Genomic DNA, 10,034 nt, shown 5'->3' with positions numbered 1-10,034 from the left:
TACTCTCGTACCAGGAGCAAGACTAGCCCTGCCTTTTCTACGTGTCCAGCGAGCGATGTTAGATGTTCGTGTGTGACACCTGGAATTTGGCTGACACCTGCCAAGAGATGGGTCAAATGAGCACTTGCAGGGCACTCGCTGACAGGTGTATGAGGCGTTTGAGGCAGTTCAGACTTTTCACGAATTGCATGTAATTCCTCCTTCGTGCGCTAGTCGGCTTCAATCGTGTTATGTGTGAAGGGGGCCTTAGGAATGTAGAGAAATACTCTGATGATCTGCTTGAATTTTCTACAGTGATAAATTTACACACTTATCACCACCTGTGGTTGTGCACACATTGAAAAGAGGGAAAACAGTCCTGCTTCAAGTTGCAATTAGGAAAATTAAAGTCTTATTTGTATGTGATAATTTGCTCTCCAACATTTGTCAAAGTGGATTAAATAAGGAGAGAGAGATCGAGCTGTGGGGCTCAAAGTGTAATTAATGCAGCTGGTTCTGTGCTGTTAACACTCAGTCAGCTAAACCTTTTATTACTTGCGGCCCTCTCCTCTTCACTGTAATATTTCCCTCAGTTTAGTTCATCATCCATCCAGCAACACAATCTGTTGTTTGTGTTGTGTGCTTTCTCTCTCCTGTGATAAAGATGATGTACGAGCAATTAAACATTTGCAGATCTGAAACTCACAACCTCAGAATGAGAGCCAATCTGTAGGATCTGATCAAAATTCTTTACTCAACTATAAGTTTGCAACTTTCTTTGTCTATATGTGATGACAACGTTAAATGTGCTTACCTACAAAACCTTTGATAAACAGCAGGTGAGTTCAGTATCTTATGCCTCATTTACACCAGACTGAGACCTATATAAGACCTACAAGAAAGAAAGAAAGGGGAGGTGATGGTTTCGTGGTTAAGCGTTGGGCTTGAGACCAGAGGATCCTTGGTTCAAATTCCAGCCTGACCGAAAACTCACTAAGCGCCCTTGGGCAAGGTCTTTAATCTCCTAGTTGCTTCCATTGTGCAGTGAGCGCCTTGTATGACAGCACCCTAACATCTGGGTGAATGTGAGACATTATTGCAAAGCACTTTGAGCATCTGATACAGATGGAAAAGCACTATATAAATGTAGTCCATTTACAAGATCATGACATTTTGTCAACACTGACAAGTCTTGGCTGGTTTCCGTTGTGATCTGTTATTTGCATTTCCACCAAGCTTCCACTGCGACTGAATTGTGCGAGTGACAAATATGTTAATATATGCGATCACTGATGCAACCCCATGCAGAGTCAACTGAGAGTCTATTACGAGTTGAGAGTGAGTTGAGATGTGAGAGTTTATCAAGAATGATTAGTGACCCATGTATCTGTTGCGAGTATTTTAAACAGTTCAATACACTCGCACACCTGTTGGAGACTGATGGGCAGTGATGGCAACCATTCATTAGAAGTAAAGCACTAATTAAATGCATTAGTTAATTACTTATTAAGTATGAGTCATTCTTAATTAATTATTTGTTACGAATTCATTATGTATTTGTTCATGCTTAATTAAGGCTAAATATGGTGTAGTTATTATGAAGTGCTACCTAATAGTCATTATGTCAGATTGCCATGAAGACACAAATACATGTATATTTTGTTAATGTCAAGTTGTCATAATAAGGACATCCCAAACAAATTTAATGTCAATTTGTCATGTCAAAGACATTATCTGGTAATGTCACTTTGATCAATGTCAAGTTGTCATAATCAAAACAACCCAAAAAATGTCAACTTGTCATGACAAAAACCGAATGACACTTCATGACAGCAGTCATAAACATTTATGACAGTGACATAATATTTGACACATTCATGACTTTGTCATGTAACAGTTATGACCGTGTCATGTCACGATTATGACGGTACCTTCAAGTAAAGTGTTAACGCACATTTTAAAACTCAGTCCAGTTTGGAGTGAATGAATTTCTTCTTCATTGCTAAATGGTGCACAGCACACGTATAGACTTGATTTTCCCACTGAAGTACATTTTGATGTCTGATGGATCTGATAGATGGAAAACATGTATTCATTTTAATTATTAGACGTATGACAGCATGTGCCAGCGTTTTTAATACGGCAGGCATATGCAGGCTAAATCGTCAAGGCCTTAATATTCACCATGCATTTCGCTCCAAATTTTCAAGTTGTGATAGTGAATGAATTAACTTGTACCAGTTTGATGTTGTTTACCTTGAATATTTCTTTCAGAGTTTACATGCTGTGTAACATCACTAATTGAAAACAACCTTTAGTTTGTATCAGTATTTTTAGCAGTAATTTTAAAAGTTTGATTGTTAACTCTGTACAGTAAGAGCATGTATATAATCAATCAAATATTCATTCTGCTACTATGCAGCATGATATAAGTTTAGGTCACACCTGGGAGCTTGGACTGGTGGTGCGTGTCGTTGCATCCACAGATCTACAAAATGGGTCAAGAGGCTCATCATGAGCAAGCAGAAGGTTAGGCTTGTCAGGTTTTGGCCCTGCTCAGTCCTCACCCGTTATGTTTTGCTGTCAGTCTCTTTATTGATTTCTTTTTGTCTGCTTTTTTGACCATCTATTTGTTTTGCTTTTGTTACAGCTGCTTGTCTTCTGTTCTCAAAAAAGTATTGACCTGAGAACTAGGAGGAAGAGTCAAGTATACTACAGAGCAAGTCAACAAACTGGTGAGGAGTAGAAGAATGAGCTGGTCTTTAAGCTGCACAAGAATGAATGATAGATTCCAGGTGTGAGGTGTCAAATGGTCAGCCACGCCCAGCCTAGACTCACAAAAGAGACATACAGGGGAAGGGAAACACAGCAGAGGATACTAAGAGAAAAGATAAAATCCTAAGAATGGCCATGTTAGTGTTCTAAATCAATACCAGACCAATTATCATTATCATTTTGTTCTGAGTGACAAGTTGAACCCATGAACATATAAAAATAAGGCCAAGATACAAGCTGGATCCATCCATGGGTTTGGTTTTTGCTGCTTTGGCTGGAGAAACAAGTTGGGTGGTTAAGTGTCCTGTCACTCTGTAAGTCTGCATGGTAGCTTAGTGGTTAGCGCTGTTGTTTCACAGCAAGAAGGTCATGGGATTGATTCCCACCTTTGCCTTTTCTGTGTGGAGTTTGCATGTTTTCCCTGTATTTGCATGCAGTGGCGGTTCTACACCCCCTCCGAGCACCCCCACCCCACTGAACCCCCCTCCGCCACACACAAAATTTTGCACAAACAGCCATTTTTGAAAACCTCAGGACATTTCACACAATCCAGAAAAACGTGCAGGAGTTATAAATTAAATTACAGATTAATTAAAATGTTTTTGTTGTTTGTTTGCTTTTTGGGAAAGTTGGTGAAACAGTGGTCTACAATTTAAAAAAATAATCTGAAATTTGTAAGTGACCCTGCAGTGTGTAAAACAGAGTCAGAACATCCTAAACTAATTGTTTTTAACATGGCAAGATGGATCACTCTGAGCTTTGAGATTTGCATTCTAATTACCCCCCTTCGACTTCATTAATGGCTTTATCTCATTTGATGCTGCTGAAGACAACAGTGAGATGTTTCAACCTCAGTGCAATTTAAAACCTGATAACATACACATTGCAAGGTTGATCTCTCTCTCTGTATTCATTTCAACATCCACTAAAGCCCAAATTTGTCACGCTCTTGTGGTAAAGCTCACAGAAGACACAATTTGTTGTTACCATTAATTGAAGCAGAAAAGAAGACAGTTTAAATATATTTATGACATTTTGTTCGTGGAAACCTGGAAAGGTAAAACACAAAGCGTGCTTTTACTGCTCTTTGTTGCTGCTCGTGCGAGGATGTTGCGGAAATCAATTAGAGGCACGTCAGCTCAGTCTGAGCCACCTTAGGGAGCAAGTCAGAGCAAATTAGCATGCTCCCCGTTTCACACTTTCTTTCTAATGCTAAGAGGCTAAATTATAGGCCAAGTCAATGGATTGATCCACGTTTGAAATGTGCTGTTAACACAAAGACAGCCCGCATTATCTCTTTATCTACACAGAGAACTTCAGGAAACTAAAAGTGTCATATTGCAGACAGAGAATGAAGCGCTGAACACTTTCAGAAAAGTTAGTCCTTGGGCTGCCGGAGTGAAAACAATTCCCAAAGTCTGGCGATACTCAGCAGGAAATTGTGTTTGCTGTGGAATGAAACCCCAGAAGAGATTAGTGCCAGATGGGAACCATTTGTTGAAAGACCAGTGATAACAACGTTAGAAGTCTAAAGCTTGTTTTACACTTCCTGTTTTCAGGGGAGGCCTGAGGCACGTTCAAATGATCATTTTTGTGCACCAAAAGATGCTTTCAACCCCGATGACAGCAAATTCAGGAATATGTGAATTGTGTGAGAGGCTGTGCTCTAGAGCAGAGGAGACATTGCATTAATCGTAACAGAAAATACACTCTAAAAATGAATTGGTTGAATTTTCCAATCCCTGCGTTGATATGTGTCCAATCAAATTCTTCTCAAGTTTCAAAGAAACTAATCTAGACTGTTAATGCTGCACTCTTAAAAACAGATTGGTTTGTTTGTTTTTAGCACATATATTGGTCGGCTTGTGACAAGTCCATTGGTTTTACAGATTACCACTCCATTGGGGCAGTGGACACTGCAGATACAAGAGCAACCAGCACAGTGTTAACTGGGCCCAGGACTAACCCCACCACTAATCCTAACCCAGGCTGAGTTCTTAGCTAGGCTGAGTTCTCCTGGGGCTGAGTTCTCTTATTCCTGACAGTGCTAAGCTTTGCCTTTTTTGTATGTTTGTTTTTCTGATTTTGATAATCATTGACGTCTCAGTGTCTTTTACTTTGACTAGGCCAAAGTTAAGGATGTTTTTGAGCCTTGAAATTGAAAAATACACACATTAAGTCCATTGATAACAATCTGGATTGGTGGTTTTGAACAAGAACATTATTGGGCACATATCAATGCAGAGGATCGGTTCATTTCTACCAGTTAATTTTTAGAGTGTACAGTCAAGGAAATTATTCATGGTTTGGTCATTGTATTATTAAATAACCTAGTTGTCATACAGCTTCATATGCATTAATATTAATATTCATATGCAATAACAGTCATAGCAGGGGTGGTGGACAAGTGGTTAGTGTGCTTGGGTTCAGTGAGGCACGTTCCTGGTTCAAACTGCACCCCTGCCACTTTTCTCTGTGTAATGTGGAGTTGCATCAGGAAGGGCATCCGGCTTAAATCCTTTGTGACCCTGAGTCAAAACAAGGGTACAGTTGAAGGGACTTACTTTACATTCAATAATATATATAGTTATGTGTATAACTAATATATAAAACTGACCGCGTGTGTGTGCTATGCACAGCCACAGTAATTAATGGCCTTGTCACATGGCACTTAACGAAGGGCAACGAAGCCCAAACAAAACAAGAAATCTGGACTTTCATTGACTTTCATTGGCATCGTTTAACCTTTGCGCAGCTTCGTTCCTGCAGGAGGTGAACATTTATTACACTGTGAGATCCATCCAGTTCCGAGCCTGACGTGCAATGACGCATTAATGCGCGCCACAGACAGGGGCAGCTGCCTGTGTTATGATGGAGACAATAGTTCACATTATTTAAGTCGTCCAATGGGAAGGAATGGACAAATATCTGTACTGTAAGATGTATTGTGGATATAACAGCCTGTACAGATTTCCAGCGGCGTGTGCGCATTAGCGCACGGAGCTTTCAGTTTGATAGCCGTTGTTCATATTCACTGTACATGATAATAATTCATAATTATTATCATGATGAAGTGTGCCACATACATTTCAACAGTCCCTTTGCACTCCACGGTGGGGAGGCGTGGGTGGACATTATTATACGTGGCATGTGCAGGTTATACCGGCAGGCTTTGCGGTAACATATCTATCTCGAGATTCCCTTGTATGCGCTCAAATCATTTTGGATCCCCTTTTGCCACCATTGGAATATCTAAGTTATGGTTAGATGGTCCTCAGATAACACATGGACCGCCGTCGGATAGGTGTTCCATCTCAACTGCGCCCGGAGAGTTTTGAACATGTGCATCACACTCTGGGCCGCCGGCCGATTTTGACCTACTGTGTTGACTTCCACAGATGGCTGTCAGAATGTTTTGGAACTGAAATCCAACACCTTTCGGATGTGTGCCAATTCATAAGTCCGACGCCACTTTGCATGATTCCGACTATGTGTGACAGGGGTATAAATATTCTCATGGCATCAAAACAGCATTCAAAAGAGTCTGATCATGCTCAAGACACATTCACCGTGGTCAGGCATAGGGATGGGTATTGATAAGATTTTAGCAATATCGATGCCATTATCGATTCCACTTATCAATCCAATTCCTTATGTCCTTGATCTCAGTGGATCGAATAATTTATTAATGATTCTCAAAAAGAACCATTTCTTGATTCCCAACCCTAGTCAGGCAAGTCTAATCCTGCCGGCATGTCCTGGACTGCACCCCCGTTCATCTTGTTCAGGGTGCGCAAAGGAAATACTGTCATGTGAAAAGTGTGGCACGCATTCATTTTGTGAAGTAGACATGAACATTGTGCAATCATACCAAAAACACAGTGTGTTACTATGAGTCCATGCATCTCACAGCCGTGGGGCAGCGCACACACCTGGGCGGGGTGTTACACCCATAATAACCATATTGTCAGTCCATCTCATGGGTTAGATAATGTATCTGTAATATTATGGTCATCATAACTGTAACACCACGTGCAGATGCGCTGTGTCGCGCTGCACCACAGCACGTTAATGTTAATGTGTTTTGATGGCACAGCACGGCGCAGCACAGTGTGTTTGAACGGGGTGTCACAGCTGTATTATGCATTATATTACAGATACATTGTCAGTCCAACTTATGAGGCAGACAGTGTATCTGTAATATTATGTCATCATGGTTATAACAGCTTGTTCACACACACTGCAAGCCAGGGCATCACATAGCTGCAGATCAGCACATGCATCTGAACAGTCTGTCACAACTGTAATACATGTCTGTGTCTGATGGCTGCATGTATAAATTCTGGCCGCATCTGAACTGGCAGTAAGAGTATCCAAAAACATTGATTCATCAGGGATCTTCCACACAACCATCTACCCTCATCGCTGCTTGCAGCGACTGGACAGCGGGACAGTCCGCTGTGCATCAGGGCACGTGACACCCAATTGCACGGTTCAGAGAGTCCATTATGTGCAGCATTGGCATGACACGTGCATGGACCACAGCATCAGTTCACAGAGCTATATCTGGAGAGGGGAAGGGCATGAGAGGCAAATTGAGGAGGTGAATGACATTGCGAGAGAGAGTGGCGCGTGAGCGACGGAGGGGCTGGCCGGTGCAATGCTTTCATATCAGCACCTGCCTTGACACTTCTCAGGGTTACGTATGACATCCAATATATGACCCGATACATGTAATCCAGGTTCTCCTGTATATGGGTTTTCTGTGATGCATCGTGTGACATAAGGCACTGTTAGCTATAACTGCCACACTGGTAATAACGTGTGGCACAGCGGGAATGACTTGTGTGCACGTCAGCGATCTGATGGCTCACTGTGCCATGTCCCTCCCCTTTCTTGCCTTCCACCCAGACCTCGGGTGGCACTCGAACCACACCTCAACAGCAGCTGATGTGCACTCATCTTATTCTTACTGCAATCTGACACCAGTCTAGGTATTCATACTGTGTTCAAACTATATTTGGACTGTATTCGTGAGCATGCACATGGACTGTGCACGGCTCAGTCAAGGCAGGTTCCACCCACATTTTAAGTATTCGACCAGCATTCGTACACGGCTGTCGGAATATCTTTCTCTCTCTACGGCGTATCGAGGTTTAGTTTTTTTGCCAATTCCAGCTGATTTGGCTTGATTCCTGCTCATTTTTGCTAAATGTGGCAGGGCCCTTAGACTTGACTGATCTCCATGTGGTGTATGTGAACTCTTTTGGGTTGATTTATGAAAATTATCTTCTGTAAACCTCTCTGCATTTTATGGCATGAAATAAGTTTTTGATACAATAGAAAAACCGACTATTTAGTACAGAAACCTTTGTTTGCAATTACAGAGGTCAGATGTTTTCTGTAGTTCTTGACCAAGTTTGCACACTGCAGCAGGGATTTTGGTGCACTCCTCCACACAGATCTTCTCCAGATCTTTCAGGTTTCGAGTTTCAGCTCCCACTAAAGATTTTCTATTGAGTTCAGGTCTGGAGACTAGCCAGGCCACTCCAAAACCTTAAAATGCTTCTTATGGAGCCACTCTTTAGTTGCCCTGGCTGTGTGTTTGGGGTCATTGTCATGCTGGAAGGCCACGACCCATCTTCAATGCTCTTACTGAGGGAAGGAGGTTGTTTGCCAAAATCTTGTGATACATGACCCGATCCATCCATCCTCCCTTCAATACGGTGCAGTCATCCTGTCCCCTTTGCAGAAAAGCACCCACAAAAATGATATGCTCTTACTGAGGGAAGGAGGTTGTTTGCCAAAATCTCGTGATACATGACCCGATCCATCCATCCTCCCTTCAATACGGTGCAGTCATCCTGTCCCCTTTGCAGAAAAGCACCCACAAAAATGATGTTTCCACCCCCATGCTTCACAGTTGGAACTGTGTTCTTGGGGTTGTTCTCATCCTCCAAACACGGCAAGTGGAGTTGATACCAAAAAGCTCTATTTTGGTCTCATCTGATCACTTGACCTTCTCCCATGCCTCCTCTGGATCATCTAGATGGTCACTGGTGAACTTCAAACGGGTCTGGACATGTGCTGGCTTGAGTAGGGGGACCTTGTGTGCCCTGTAGGATTTTAAACCATGACGGCGTAGTGTATTACTCATGTAACCTTTGTGACGGTGGTACCAGCTCTCTTCAGGACATTGACCTGGTCCTGCCGTGTAGTTCTGAGCCCACTGCTTCCAGTGGTTGGATTGCGTCCAACTGTAACTAGGATGGGTTAAATGCAGAGTACAAATTTCATTGTATGTATTTATATGTACAATGACACTAAAGGCTCTATTCTATTCTGTTCAACGAGGTGAGATCTTACATGGAGTGCCAGACCGAGGAAGACTGACAGTCATCTTGTGTTCCTTCCATTTTCTAATAATTGCACCAGTTGCTGCCTTCTCACCAAGCTGCTTGCCTGTTGTCCTGTAGTCCATCCCAGCCTTGTGCAGGTCTTCAGTTTTGTCCCTGGTGTCCTTTGAGAGCTCTTTGGTCTTGGCCATGGTGGATAGGTTGGAGTGTGATTGATTGAGTGTGTGGACAGGTGTCTTTTATACATGTAACAAGTTCAAACAGGTGTAATTAATACAGGTAAAGAGTGCAGAATAGGAGGGCAATGTGATTTGCTGATTTTGCTTTTTAGATTCTGTCTCTCACAGTTGAAGTCCTATGATAAAACTTACTGACCTCTCTATTCTTTGTAGGTGGGAAAACTTGCAAAATCAACAGTGGATCAAATACTTATTTGCCTCACTGTATCTCTTTGCAAGTTATTTTCATAAAGTTGAAAATTTGATGATTTTGGCAAGAGGTTGTGACTCAGACCTCAAACTTTGTCATATATTTTGTAAACGTCAGGAAGAAATAAACACTTAAAAGTAAAACAAAAAAAAACACCATATTCGAAACCAGATAACACCTGTGAAGTGATTTACAAGACATCTTACGGATATTAGCATGCACGTCCCGTGAACGTACCTCAAATATGTTCTCTTCATTAAAATGAGCTGTAATTTTGCATCATGTTGCAAAAACATTTCTGCATTATAATGCTTGGATTTCAGTAGAAACAAAATTTTGTCAACTTTGTGAAATTTGAAAAGATATATAGCTTTAATTAGTCACAGTCATGTTTTGGGAAAAACAGAAAATAAACCAGTCAGTGGTACCCGTCATTGTCTTAAAAGACAGATGCACCACTAATTGGTGTGGTGCAATTTAGATGATGAAATCAGA

The sequence above is a fragment of the Thalassophryne amazonica genome, chromosome 13 (genome assembly GCF_902500255.1).
Source record: "Thalassophryne amazonica chromosome 13, fThaAma1.1, whole genome shotgun sequence".
NCBI classification, from domain to species: domain Eukaryota; kingdom Metazoa; phylum Chordata; class Actinopteri; order Batrachoidiformes; family Batrachoididae; genus Thalassophryne; species Thalassophryne amazonica.
The sequence above is the reverse complement of the archived record's forward strand: the minus strand, read 5'-3'. Positions refer to the sequence as shown.